Source organism: Vulpes lagopus, chromosome 11 (assembly GCF_018345385.1).
Source record: "Vulpes lagopus strain Blue_001 chromosome 11, ASM1834538v1, whole genome shotgun sequence".
Classification (NCBI taxonomy): domain Eukaryota; kingdom Metazoa; phylum Chordata; class Mammalia; order Carnivora; family Canidae; genus Vulpes; species Vulpes lagopus.
Window position 1 is genome coordinate 82219430 of NC_054834.1, and position 15862 is coordinate 82235291.

Here is a 15862-nt window from a genome sequence, read left to right on the forward strand (position 1 = left end):
AAAACCCCTCAAAAAAAAGAATCAGAAACAGCCCACTCTCCCACAGAGTTACAAAATATGGATTACAATTCAATGTCAGAAAGCCAATTCAGAAGCACTATTTTACAGCTACTGGTGGCTCTAGAAAAAACCATAAAGGACTCAAGAGACTTCATGACTGCAGAATTTAGATCTAATCAGGCAGAAATTAAAAATCAATTAAATGAGATGCAATCCAAACTAGAAGTCCTAACGACGAGGCTTGACGAGGTGGAAGAACGAGTGAGTGACATAGAAGACAAGTTGATGGCAAAGAGGGAAACTGAGGAAAAAAGAGACAGGCAATTAAAAGACCATGAGGATAGATTAAGGGAAATAAATGATAGCCTGAGGAAGAAAAACCTACGTTTAATTGGGGTTCCCGAGGGCGCGGAAAGGGACAGAGGGCCAGAATATGTATTTGAACAAATCCTAGCTGAAAACTTTCCGAATCTGGGAAGGGAAACAGGCATTCAGATCCAGGAAATAGAGAGATCCCCCCCTAAAATCAACAAAAACCGTTCAACACCTCGACATTTAATAGTGAAGCTTGCAAATTCCAAAGATAAGGAGAAGATCCTTAAAGCAGCAAGAGAAAAAAAGTCCCTGACTTTTATGGGGAGGAATATTAGGGTAACAGCAGACCTCTCCACAGAGACCTGGCAGGCCAGAAAGGGCTGGCAGGATATATTCAGGGTCCTAAATGAAAAGAACATGCAACCAAGAATACTTTACCCCGCAAGGCTTTCATTCAAAATGGAAGGAGAGATAAAGAGCTTCCAAGACAGGCAGGAACTGAAAGAATATGTAACCTCCAAACCAGCTCTGCAAGAAATTTTAAGGGGGACTCTTAAAATTCCCCTTTAAGAAGAAGTTCAGTGGAACAATCCACAAAAACAAGGACTGAATAGATATGATGACACTAAACTCATATCTATCAATAGTAACTCTGAATGTGAACGGGCTTAATGACCCCATCAAAAGGCGCAGGGTTTCAGACTGGATAAAAAAGCAGGACCCATCTATTTGCTGTCTACAAGAGACTCATTTTAGACAGAAGGACACCTACAACCTGAAAATAAAAGGTTGGAGAACCATTTACCATTCAAATGGTCCTCAAAAGAAAGCAGGGGTTGCCATCCTTATATCAGATAAATTAAAATTTACCCCGAAGACTATAGTGAGAGATGAAGAGGGACACTATCTCATACTCAAAGGATCTATCCAACAAGAGGACTTAACACTCCTCAATATATATGCCCCGAATGTGGGAGCTGCCAAATATTTAAACCAATTAATAACCAAACTCAAGAAATACCTTGATAATAATACACTTATACTTGGTGACTTCAATCTAGCTCTTTCTACCCTGAATAGGTCTTCTAAGCACAACATCTCCAAAGAAACGAGAGCTTTAAATGATACACTGGACCAGATGGATTTCACAGATATCTACAGAACTTTACATCCAAACTCAACTGAATACACATTCTTCTCAAGTGCACATGGAACTTTCTCCAGAATAGACCACATACTGGGTCACAAATCGGGTCTGAACCGATACCAAAAGATCGGGATAGTCCCCTGTATATTCTCAGACCATAATGCCTTGAAATTAGAACTTAATCACAACAAGAAATATGGAAGGACCACAAACACGTGGAGGTTAAGGACCATCCTGCTAAAAGATGAAAAGGTCAACCAGGAAATTAAGGAACAATTAAAAAGATTCATGGAAACTAATGAAAATGAAGATACAACCGTTCAAAATCTTTGGGATGCAGCAAAAGCAGTCCTGAGGGGGAAATACATCGCAATACAAGCATACATTCAAAAACTGGAAAGATCTCAAATTCAAAAGCTCACCTTACACATAAAGGAACTAGAGAAAAAGCAACAAATAGACCCCACCCCCAGCAGAAGAAGAGAGTTAATTAAAATTCGAGCAGAACTCAATGATATCGAGACCAAAAGAACTGTGGAACAGATCAACAGAACCAGGAGTTGGTTCTTTGAAAGAATTAATAAGATAGATAAACCATTAGCCAACCTTATTAAAAAGAAGAGAGAGAAGACTCAAATTAATAAAATCATGAATGAGAAAGGGGACATCACTACCAACACCAAGGAAATACAAACGATTTTAAAAACATATTATGAACAGCTGTACGCCAATAAATTAGGAAATCTAGAAGAAATGGACGCATTCCTGGAAAGCCACAAACTACCAAAACTAGAGCAGGAAGAAATAGAAAACCTGAACAGGCCAATAACCAGGGAGGAAATTGAAGCAGTCATCAAAAACCTCCCAAGACACAAGAGTCCAGGGCCAGATGGCTTCCCAGGGGAATTCTATCAAACGTTTAAAGAAGAAATCATACCTATTCTACTAAAGCTGTTTGGAAAGATAGAAAGAGATGGAGTACTTCCAAATTCGTTCTATGAGGCCAGCATCACCTTAATTCCGAAACCAGACAAAGACCCCACCAAAAAGGAGAATTACAGACCAATATCCCTGATGAACATGGATGCAAAAATTCTCAACAAGATACTAGCCAATAGGATCCAACAACACATTAAGAAAATTATTCACCATGACCAAGTAGGATTTATCCCTGGGACACAAGGCTGGTTCAACACTCGTAAAACCATCAATGTGATTCATCATATCAGCAAGAGAAAAACCAAGAACCATATGATACTCTCATTAGATGCAGAGAAAGCATTTGACAAAATACAGCATCCATTCCTGATCAAAACCCTTCAGAGTGTTGGGATAGAGGGAACTTTCCTCGACATCTTAAAAGCCATCTACGAAAAGCCCACAGCAAATATCATTCTCAATGGGGAAGCACTGGGAGCCTTTCCCCTAAGATCAGGAACAAGACAGGGATGTCCACTCTCACCACTGCTGTTCAACATAGTTCTGGAAGTCCTCGCCTCAGCAATCAGACAACAAAAAGACATCAAAGGCATTCAAATTGGCAAAGAAGAAGTCAAACTCTCCCTCTTCGCCGATGACATGATACTCTACATAGAAAACCCAAAAGCGGGATCCCTGGGTGGCGCAGCGGTTTGGCGCCTGCCTTTGGCCCGGGGCGCGATCCTGGAGACCCGGGATCGAATCCCACGTCGGGCTCCCGGTGCATGGAGCCCGCTTCTCCCTCTGCCTATGTCTCTGCTTCTCTCTCTCTCACTGTGTGCCTATCATAAATAAATAAAATTAAAAAAAAAAATAAATAAAATAAAATTTCTAAAAAAAAAAAAAAAAAGAAAACCCAAAAGCCTCCACCCCCAGATTGCTAGAACTCATACAGCAATTTGGTAGCGTGGCAGGATACAAAATCAATGCCCAGAAATCAATGGCATTTCTATACACTAACAATGAGACTGAAGAAAGAGAAATTAAGGAGTCAATCCCATTTACAATTGCACCCAAAAGCATAAGATACCTAGGAATAAACCTAACCAAAGAGGTAAAAGATCTATACCCTAAAAACTATAGAACACTTCTGAAAGAAATTGAAGAAGACACAAAGAGATGGAAAAATATTCCATGCTCATGGATTGGCAGAATTAATATTGTAAAAATGTCAATGTTACCCAGGGCAATTTATACGTTTAATGCAATCCCTATCAAAATACCATGGACTTTCTTCAGAGAGTTAGAACAAATTATTTTAAGATTTGTGTGGAATCAGAAAAGACCCCGAATAGCCAGGGGAATTTTAAAAAAGAAAACCTTAGCTGGGGGCATCACAATGCCAGATTTCAGGTTGTATTACAAAGCTGTGGTCATCAAGACAGTGTGGTACTGGCACAAAAACAGACACATAGATCAATGGAACAGAATAGAGAACCCAGAAGTGGACCCTGAAATGTACGGCCATCTAATATTCGATAAAGGAGGAAAGACTATCCATTGGAAGAAAGACAGTCTCTTCAATAAATGGTGCTGGGAAAATTGGACATCCACATGCAGAAGAATGAAACTGGACCACTCTCTTTCACCATACACAAAGATAAACTCAAAATGGATGAGAGATCTAAATGTGAGACAAGATTCCATCAAAATCCTAGAGGAGAACACAGGCAACACCCTTTCTGAACTTGGCCACAGTAACTTCTTGCAAGATACATCCACGAAGGCAAAAGAAACAAAAGCAAAAATGAACTATTGGGACTTCATCAAGATAAGAAGCTTTTGCACAGCAAAGGATACAGTCAACAAAACTAAAAGACAACCTACAGAATGGGAGAAGATATTGGCAAATGACATATCAGATAAAGGGCTAGTTTCCAAAATCTATAAAGAACTTATTAAACTCAACACCAAAGAAACAAACAATCCAATCATGAAATGGGCAAAAGACATGAAGAGAAATCTCACAGAGGAAGACATGGACATGGCCAACATGCACATGAGAAAATGCTCTGCATCACTTGCCATCAGGGAAATACAAATCAAAACCACAATGAGATACCACCTCACACCAGTGAGAATGGGGAAAATTAACAAGGCAGGAAACCACAAATGTTGGAGAGGATGCGGAGAAAAGGGAACCCTCTTACACTGTTGGTGGGAATGTGAACTGGTGCAGCCACTCTGGAAAACTGTGTGGAGGTTCCTCAGAGTTAAAAATAGACCTGCCCTACGACCCAGCAATTGCACTGTTGGGGATTTACCCCAAAGATTCAGATGCAATGAAACGTCGGGACACCTGCACCCCGATGTTTCTATCAGCAATGGCCACAATAGCCAAACTGTGGAAGGAGCCTCGGTGTCCATCGAAAGATGAATGGATAAAGAAGATGTGGTTTATGTATACAATGGAATATTACTCAGCAATTAGAAACGACAAATACCCACCATTTGCTTCAACGTGGATGGAACTGGAGGGTATTATGCTGAGTGAAATAAGTCAATCGGAGAAGGACAAACAGTGTATGTTCTCATTCATTTGGGGAATATGAATAATAGTGAAAGGGAATATAAAGGAAGGGAAAAGAAATGTTGGGAAATATCAGGAAGGGAGACAGAACATAAAGACTCCTAACTCGGGGAAACGAACTAGGGGTGGTGGAAGGGGAGGAGGGCGGGTGTTGGAGGGGAATGGGTGACGGGCACTGAGGTGGACACTTGACGGGATGAGCACTGGGTGTTTTTCTGTATGTTGGTAAATTAAACACCAATAAAAGTTAATTAAAAAAAAAAAACAAAAAAAAAAAACAAAACAAAAAAAATAGGGCCACAATCTCAACTAAATTATTTATCAGATCACTTAACAATGAAATAGCCGGGAGAAATTATATTTACATGGTTTTTTTTTTAATTTTTATTTATTTATGATAGTCACAGAGAGAGAGAGAGAGAGAGAGCGCGCGTGGCAGAGACACCCGCAGAGGGAGAAGCAGGCTCCATGCACCGGGAGCCCGACGTGGGATTCGATCCCGGGTCTCCAGGATTGCGCCCTGGGCCAAAGGCAGGCGCCAAACCGCTGCGCCACCCAGGGATCCCTATTTACATGTTTTTAAAGGCACATATTAAATTGTGAGTTTCTTTAGCAGCAAGGTGGTACACAATGGCATATTCATGAGTCGTCACAATGACAAAATCATGGAATTTATATCTTCCCTCCATGCAAGTAGCAAAATTTGCTAGCCTGAAATGTACTAGTTTAACTTAAACACCATATACCATGTATATACATTAATTTGGACTCTAACCATAAGTACCCAAATTGCCCAAGGCATGCAAAATCTAACAATCAGTAGAAAAAACTCACAGAGGTCAACAAGCTTGAGTTCTAGTTAGCATTCTTAGAGCAAGACAAGAATGTAAACCAATTTTATTTAGATATTAAAATTTAATCACTTGAGAATAAGACAAAAGATGGCAAAAGATTAGCATTGAATGTAATCACTAATTGTTTTCTATATGAACAGTGGTATAAATATGCTACTTATACAGCTGATTGGAACATTTAAAGCTATGACAGTGCCATCTCCTTATCCTTATGTAACAAGGAGAAGCCCATCACAATCTTCCAAACTTGAAGGGAAATTCAATGACGGTTCACATTGCTTTTTCCCCTTGTAAATTATTTTACTTAAAATTGAAAACCAGAATGACAGCTCAAGCCAACCAATATATTAACCCTTTGTACTAAACCAAAAACTAACAAAATATCTTCTACTTAATTTTTTTAAATTTTTTACTTTTAAGGATCTTATTTATTTGAGAGAGAATGAGCGAGTGAGAAACACAAGCAGGGGGAGCAGCAGACGCAGAGGGAGAAGCAGACTCCTCACTAAGCAGGAAGCCCGATGCAGGGCTCAATCCCAGGACCCCGGGATCTTTCCTGAGGTGAAGGCAGACACTTATCTGACCGAGCCACTTAGGCACCCAAAATGGCTTCCCCTTATATACACATAAGATTTCATATCTACCCACAGAACTCCTGATCAAGAAGCTACGGGAATTAACTTCTGCAGAAAATTGCTTTTTTCTCCTCAACTTGCGGTTCTCTGTGTTCACATGAAGGTGAGGTAACAAATGTAAAACCAAATGTGGAACAAATGGTAAAACCCCAGGTGGCTAGAACATGGACATTCTGTGCTACAGGGGTTCATTCAACAATAATTCAGCCTTAACATTTCAACATCAATAAATGAGGTTACCAAAATTCTACAGACAACATTATGAGACAACATTTCTTTTTTTGTTGTTATTTAGGTTCCAGGAAAATCTATGACAAAGATACAAAGTGATATACAATATAAATTACTGCTGATGCTAATGAATATTTACAAATCTTTCAAAATTCTTGACACTAGAATTTTATAAAGAAGAAACAGTAAGTCCAATCCTATCTATTTGTTGTGTTTAGTTGAGTTTGAGTGTGGTGCTGTTCTAAGGGCTTTACAGAAGTTAGGCTGAGAACACAGGACTTGACTCCCTTTTAGAGGAACGTCTTGTTTCCCAGGAGTTTAGAGAGTCTTCCTGCCCAAAGGAAATTGCCTCAACCAAGTAGAGCACCTTTACTTCTCTTATATGCAATTTTTTCTGAGTATAAAATTAGTGACTACTGTTACCATTTTGGAAGATGCTTTCTTCTTTCTTCTTCTTTCTTTTTCACTCTCCTGTTTTCTTCTTTTTCCTTCTTCCCAGCCACCGATTTTCCCTCTTTTCCTCTTCTTTTACATCTCTACATATAATGTTCTCTTGTTAACTTCCTGAAGCATTTACAAAATTTTGTTTACATGTTTTGTTTTGATTTTGGGGGGCATATTTTTAAATGTTGCATAATAGTCTGTCAAGTAATTAGTTTACTTTGTTCCAGATACTAGAACCATCTCTCAGTAGCAATTGCACTTTGTGATCTTGGGGCGCATATCAGTGACAGACAAAATGCTGCATTAAGAATCTTCAGGGATTTTTGTGATCACATAATGATTGCTGGACCGTGGGAATTAGGCTATGGAGAGCTCCTAGCTCATTCTCAACTAATGGGGATGCCATGGCTATATCTTAGAAATGAACCCAATGACTTTTGGGACATTGCATCTACCTGTTTGAAAAAGGTCGGGAGTGTCTTTGAACAACGAAGAATTTTGTTGAGTCAAAGAATAAAGTGGTTTCTGTCATTATACTGAAGTCAAATTTGGATAGAAGAGTATGCATAGATATTGAGTAGCCATGTTTGGCCATAATGATTATTACACTACTGTCTTTTAGCTTTAAACTCATACATCTGTATTGTGTTTTTTTGACACTGAGGTTGAACTCGTGTATACTTTGCCAGTTGGTCTCCATGATATTTTGTAAAAAGAGGCCCTAGAGAGAATCCCGAAGGCTGAATGAATTCAAAAGGACTTGGGCTTTCCTGTTTGCACCCAAATCCAGTCAGGTGATAGCTCTTTATCCCTGCAATGACAACTGATCCCACAAGTAGCCGTTCACTGCAGCCTGCAATTTTTCTGTGCTATTTAAAATCAGCCTCAGTACATTCCTTTCAGAAAACTCAGAATCAGCCAGACGGCGCTTCAGCCTCAGAAGTCCGAGTCCCCGCTCTGCAGGCTCTCCTCTGGGCCTCTGAGCTTCATTGACCCCCTTTGCTCCCCTAACCTTGGTTTAACACACAAAGTGTCCTTCTCTTCGTGCCTTTTTCATTTTCTAATAGCCGGTTGGCAGTTCTGTCTCATTTTCTTCTGCTAAGATAACTGATACAGTTTCTGTCTCCCTGAAAACCTCTGGCCTATTCAGCTGTGGGTGAAGATAAAGAACTATATGGCATTACTCAAGATAGCTGCATTAGAGAGGAGGCAGGGGCTAAGAGAGAAACTCGAGGGGACAGAGGACGACTTGCCCGTGGGCGTAGAATAGAGCTAGCATAGCCACTGTTGAGGGAGAAAGTCGGAGAGTCCTCAGTCCCATGTGGGAGAACTTTCAACTAGGTTACAAATAAAATTATTTTCTGGAAATCTACATCCTGGTGAGTCCATTTACAGCAGAGGAAGGATGAGGCTCTTCAGGGTGGAGGATAAGCTTTAGAAATTCTTGGTCGTTTGTGTTTGGTGGTCCTGGGTCGGGGCACCAGATGGTCAGTGGTAATGAAGACAGAGGCCGCAAGAAAGGCCGTGTTCCCATGAGGTCAGCCCACCCAGTGAGTCCTGAGGGTAGGGACTGCGTCCAAGGAGGCTGCTCAGTATGGTGTTTTGTTCTAAATTCATTGTGTCTAAATTCATCATGCTTCATTGCATGGCAGTCTGAGGGGAATTTTGAAAAATAGGCCATATTCCCATTCCACACAAGTGTGTAGTATTCTCTCATAAGAATATCTATTTGACTCTCTCCATCCCCAAAATACCAAGGAGCCCAAAAAGAGCGGTGGTTTTAATTGACCATCTCAACTCAAGTTTAGACAGTGAAGTTGGTGGTTTAGGCTCCTATAATACGATGACGCATGCCTTGGTAGAACTGAAAAGCACTGCACCTCTGTATAGTAGCATTCCCAGCTGCACACTGTGGATAATCATTTCACCTTTTGGACAAATCATAACAGAGCCCCTTCAATGAAAGAATGTATTAATCTCAAGTGCAACGTAGACTAATTGCATTCACTCTGACTGCTAATGATGTATTTTGCTATATCATAAAGAAGTAATATAAAAAAAGGACATTATTTTTTTGGTTTTTTTAAAGGATATAATTTTAGTTTGTATTGCAGGCAATGTGATTAAAATTTTAACATAGTTTCATATGACCAGCAAGTTTTATAAATGATGTTTCCTTTAAAATGGTTTTGTTTTGGAGATTCAGATTTCCTCAGAATTTGGTTAGATTCAAGTCCCTATCTCAAAGATCAAACAAACACCTAAACAATCTATCATTCCTAATTCTATAACTTAAAAAACTTGACATTTTGTGCCAAAACCTTCATGTGTATTATTTCCATTAATCCTCACAAAAATGTGGCAAGAGAATAATTATTGATTATAAATGTCCAAAGATAGACATTGGATTATAACTCAATTTGACTCTAAGACTCATGCACTTTCTACTATGCAAGCTGCTTCCCTTTAGTATATGATTCCCTTTGTGTTTGGGAAAATATAGGGAATTGGAAATGTGAAACTGATATAGTACAGAGGCTACAATACAGGCCCCCGTGGAGCTCAGAGACTTTATAAGGCTTCTGAGATAGTAGAAGAACCGACCCAACCCAGCTCTGCTGATTCCTGATACTTTATACGGCTAGATCTGAACTTACTCCAACATGTTCATAACCATAATCTGAATGCTACTGCCAGCAATGAAGAGTTGCTGAGTTCCTTGACTGTGTCTAATTTTACCCCAGCCTCGAGTCTAAAAAGCACCAAATTTTAATATGAGATTGAATGACACAATAGGTACACTTCTATTGATACATATCAATACAATTATATATATATGTATATATATATATATATATATATATGAAAGGAAAGCTTTGTCAGTTTGTGTAAAGGTTCAGATGCAATTAGAAATCATTTCTTTTATCATGATTTCTCTTAGAAGATCTAGAGAAATTCCATTATGTATGTAACAAGAGGACTAAAAGCCCTTCTCCCTTCAGATGAAGCATGGGAGAAGAAAAAGTCACTAATAAAGAGATCCATCAGACTGTATAAATAATCATTTCAACTTCACCTTGTCTGTGTTGCCCTGGAGCTGAGTTTGTGGCTATTTGGGCTGGAGAGATTGAATTTCTCTGGTATTCAAATATGAGAGGAATATTTTTTAATTGCTTGCTTTTGCTGTCATGGTTATTGGCCTGAAAAGGGAGAGGAGAGTGTGGAGATTGGGAGAGGCTGGGTACCATATCAGAAAAGCCAATGAATGGCTTTTAAAAGAGGATATCCACTTGTTAATCTTTTTTTTTTTTTTTTTTGCATTTCTATATGTAAATTTCCTCCATCTCCCCAAAACAGTGTGGAAAACTTGATACACATACAAAGGCATGGTACTTTGGAGAAGGAAACTATGGAAATCTGGAAGAAGAAATATGTTATTTTTTCTTTTTTAAAGGATTTGTGAGAAATAAAGAAAGAACAGCCATAGCTGAACACCTAAATAAGAGATGAGTGAGGAGAATGTAAGAACACCTGGAATTCATAGATAGTAAAAAAAAAAGTGTGACTCCAATCAACCTCTGCATTATAGATATAGGTACTCAATGAATGTTTTTGATATGTATTACATTTATTGAGCATGTATAATTCTCTAGGCACTGTTCTAAGTACCTTGCACATATCAACTTATTAAATTCACACAATAACCCTTTAAAACAGGTGTTCTTATCCTTATAACTTTACAGATTGAGGGTATTGGGATTACATTAAGTAATTTAACCAAGGTTGTATAATTGAAATAGCTTACAGCTTCTAAGAGGCAGTGCTAGGATTTGAACGTTAGGTGTGTGGCTCCAATAAAAAAATGATTCAGAGAAATACTCAAAAATACACTCTATAAGTGTCAACAAGTTTAAATAAATGATATCACTCCATCTTCCTAAAATATCCTTCAGGTAACAAATACCTAAAAAGAAAATTATAGCTAGATGCCATGTACTTTTCAATCCTATGAACATAGCTTTCAGAAAATATTGACTTATTCTAACAGACTGTTCTTAAGTGCATTATTGTTGGATTAAGAGCAAATTCATGTGTCCATTATTGGCATGAGCAGACTCAAAGAAGCTGCACCTCCTGAGCCTGTGTAATAGTGGCAGAGGGACTAGTGCGAGATCCCTAAGGAGAAGATCAACCTTGATGAACCAGAGATGGAACAGTCAGGGCTGATGTTCTTTCCAGTGTGAGATTCTCTAGCCATTTTGGAAGGTCTGAATTCAATTGTATTTAAAGGAATGTTATTATAAAGTCTCTGTCTTCAACACAAAAGTTACAGAGCTGTATTTTTTTTATTCTTGAGGATTAAACTTCAGAGGAAAGAAAAAGGAATCAGTACACATACTGCAGGGTCCATGCTTCTTTGAGGGTGCCTGAGACTCCAAATGCCCATTTTGCTGCTCTTGCAATTGTCCTTTCTAAGTCATCCATTGACAATCTGTGATTTGTGATCATGGCATAATCTGTTTGTGTGAATTTAACTCTGTATGCGTGTATTTGGTTTCACATAAGGTCAGCTAGGTGACTTTGTGAACCTAATAGATGACCACTTCATTGAGCAACATACTCGTGGGAGCATCAGTGATTCTATTTCTATATTCCTCCCACTTCCAACACTCTCCTAAATTCTCACTGGCACACAAACTGCCTTTCATTTTATCATGGTTTGATAAAACCTTAGTATAGCTTTCATTCACTTATTACCCTCTTTTAAGTCATTTTTGAAAACTACTTTACTGTTGGTATACAAGTATCATTACAGAGTTCTTCCATATAGTGAATGACTGCTTGTCTCTGTCCATTGATTAGTACTAGTTCTAACCTTTGAGGCAGTCAGGATAAGATGGACTATTTTCTTTTTCACACAACAATCTTTTGAAAGGTTGAATCCTTAAAATCATATATTCACTAGTCACTACTCTAGTTTTTCTTTTCTATAGGCTAAAATACACAGCTCTTTCAGCCATTTTTTCTTTGACACAATTTACTAGAGCATAAACCATCTTATTTAGTTTATTCTGAACATTTGGTAATTCTTTATGTTACTCATCTATTGTAAAGTCCAGGAGAGTACACGTACCTTCAGGCTTGACCACCTGACTGATGTTATGTGTGAGAGGATTGTAACCTGCCTTGATACGGATATTAGATACTAACATAGCCACATAGCCTACAAGTTCATGATTTTTTCCCTTCTCTTTTTTTCATACAAGCTAATCACATTATTGGTTATTACTGAAATTCTTGTTCGTAAAAACTGGATCTTGTATATGTAAGCATTTACAAGAAAGTCAGCTCTCATTCACTGTGAACATTTAAAACAATGTACACAATAGATTTAATATTGGTTCTTCTTAACTCTAATTGGTCAATTTTAATCCATTGTTCTGGATTGAGGCAGCATCAGAGGATTGTGAAAACTAATTTGGGTGAGATAATTCCTATGTTGGAAGTCCAGCTGAGCAAGAGGGATAAGATGTCTTTTAATATTTCTTGAAAATCCTGGAATCCTGGTTATCCATCTAAGACAGCCAAAAGGCTTCATCTTGGAGTTTAGAACCCTCCCACCTCATTTTCACTCTACAAAGATTAAAACCAAGTAGTCACAAGGCCCTCAGGGGAGAAAGAATTTGGAGGCTGAGTACTATCAAATTAGAGTAGAGGACAAAGTTCATATAATTTCAACAGTTTCAGAAAATGCATTTGACAAAATCCTACACTCTTACATGATAAAAATACATTTATTTTTGTAGAAATTGAAGAAAACTTCCTCGACTCCATAAAGAGTATTTACAGAAAACCCATAGCTAACATATTTAATGCTGAAAGACTGAAGTTTTCTAAGATCAGGAATAAGACAAGGATGTCCAATATCTCCACTTGTATTCATTTTTGTGCTAGAAGTTCTAGCCAGTGCAATTGAGCAAGAAAAATAAATAAAATGCATCCAAATTGGAGAGGAAATGAAACTATCTCTATTTGCAGATGACATGAACTCATATAGAAAATCCTAAAGAATCCACAGGAAAGCTATTATACCTAATACATGAGTTCAGCAACCTGGCAGGATATAAAATCAATATACAAAAATCAATTGTATTTCTATACGCTGGCACTGAACAATCTGAAATGAAATCATTCCATTTGCAATACCATCAAAAATAAATCCTCAGGAATATATTTAACAACAACAAGAACAACAACAAAAGTACATGAGTTGAACATACCAAAAACTACAAAACATCACTGAAAGAAATTAAAAGGGACCTAAAAAAATACAAAGATAGGCCTTGGTTTGCATGGTCCCAGACTATCAGAGCCAAGAGGAATCCCCCTCAAGTACTAGCCATGAGCACCCCAGCCCTAGGAGTTGCAGCTGCCCCTAGCCCGCATTCAGAGAACAAAGAAGACAAAAACTCAAGGAACATATATTGAAAAACCTTTTTTTGCATACAAATAGGAAAATCACACATCCAGTAGTAGAGACCAGAGCGTGATGAACTCTGAAGGTCAGGTCCAGGAAGAGACAAAAGTTTTGAAATTTAAAACAAAAATATCTGGTAAAGAACATGTCAGTAGACCTCCTGGGAACAAAAATAATATAACAATGGGGGAAATGGTATTCCTTTAAGACTTTATAATGAATTAAGCAATTCAACAGTAACAATTGACACCCATAATTTTGAGGATAAATGGGACAGTTGGTGCCAATTAAAGATGACCCTCAAAATCAACACATGACATTAAGCCAAGTATTTCATCTTAAAAACAACAGTAAAAAGAGACAAATATCTACAGAAAAACCAGAGCAAGATGCTAACATGTCCAAGAAGCTTGCACTTGGGTCTTACCGTGGCTAAATTGTTTAGTCTAAGATTAATTCATTTAGAAAGTCAGTGATGAGAGTTCTGCAACAATGAAGACATTTCAGCTCCTGTCCCTAAAGCCCCAGAGCATCTGCCCACAGACACCCACAGTGTGACAGTGAGAAGTGACATAGCCCCAAACATGATGACCACCACTAGACTTGTGAGCGCTACCTCTCAGGACTGACAGCTGCTGTGGGTCCTATCAGAAGTCACCACAACAGTGCTCAGAATGCTGCAAAATAAGGCATCAGGAGAACCACTGCCAATGTTACATTCCGGAAAGGGCCTCGGGAGAAAGAATCACTACAATCAAACATGGTTTCATCTAGTGCCAAAACCAGTTCTCAAGATGCATGGAGAAAGAAGGTACTGTCAAGAAGCCTGACATCTGAAATTGTAGCCAGGCCTGCTTCACCTTCTAACACCAAAATGATACAGAAGTCAAAAAGGATTGACCCTTGAAGACACACTGTAGCAAAAGCAACTATTGATAAATCAGCTCAGCCCAATGAAACAGTAGAAGAAAGAAAAGAAAAAGCTCCTTTGAGTGAGTGGAAAGCTGGCAAAAGAAAAGTGCTGAAAAGGCCTTCTAGCTCAGTGTACCCAGCCTGAGCCTGACCGGCTAAATGAATACTCAGTTGAGTCCTTTTGGACTACCATGGTAGGAGAAGATGAGCAAAGATTATTTACTGAAAAAGTAAACAAACTTCTTCTGAATGCCTAAACTTGACTGATGAGGGGAGCCCAAAAGAAGAAATATTGGTCATACTTAATAACCAGATACCAAAACCAAAAATTGGATATGCCATGCATGTATTGAACCTCTCACCTTCTCAACAAATAGTATTGGGAAAACTCGGTAGCCATGTGAAAAAGAATGGAGTTGGACCACACACCAAAAATAAAATTAACTCAAAACTAATTAAAGACCTAGATTTAAGAGAACCTATAAGTTAAAGCACCTATAAAATTTTTAAAAGAAGATGTAGGTGTGGGGTACCTGGGTGGCTCAGTCATTTAAGTGTCTGGCTCTTGATTTTGGCTCAGGACATGACCTCAGGGTTGTAAAATTAAGCTCTGCACTGGATATGGAGCCTGCTTAAGATTCTCTCTCTTCCTGTCTAAAAAATAATTTAAAATTCATAATAAAATAATAAAGAAAACGTGGGTGCAAACCTTCAAGATATTGAAATAGGCATTAGTTTCTTAGTTATCACACAAAAAGCACAAGCAATGAAGGAAAAACTAGGGTAAATTGGATTGCATCAAAATAAAACTCTTTTGTGTTTTGAAAGACTATCAAGAAAGTAGATAACCCACAAAATGGGGGAGGATATTTGTCCATCATATATATTATAAGGATCTTGTATGTAGAATATATGAAGAACTATTACCACTAATGTTTTCATATTTGTATATATTGCAAAATGAAGACTTCCATATTTTGGTGTTCATATTTCATAAATGTGAGTAAAGACTAAAGTTAACCCAAATTGCATGAAATAAAAATAAATTAAGATAATGGGAAAAACAACACAGTAGGAAAGAGGCAAAGAGTATAGAAAACTAACCAAACTCAAAGTTGATTCTCTGAAAAAATTACTAAAATTGATTATACTTAGATAAAACTAATTAAGAGAAAACCAACAATGTCAGGGATGAAAAAAGAAAATATTGCTACAGATCCTACAGACATTAAAATAAAAAAGATAATATTTTGAATATCTTTATGTCAAATTAAATAACTATAATGAAATGAGAAATTTCTTATAAAGCACTAATTTCCCTAATTGACACAGTAGAAA

General features: G+C 38.0%; 1 pseudogene; it reads left to right on the forward strand.

Moving 5' to 3' along the window:
- The first annotated feature begins 8618 nt into the window (after positions 1-8618).
- LOC121471684 lies at positions 8619-15014 on the forward strand (annotated as a pseudogene).
- The last annotated feature ends 848 nt before the right edge of the window (positions 15015-15862 follow it).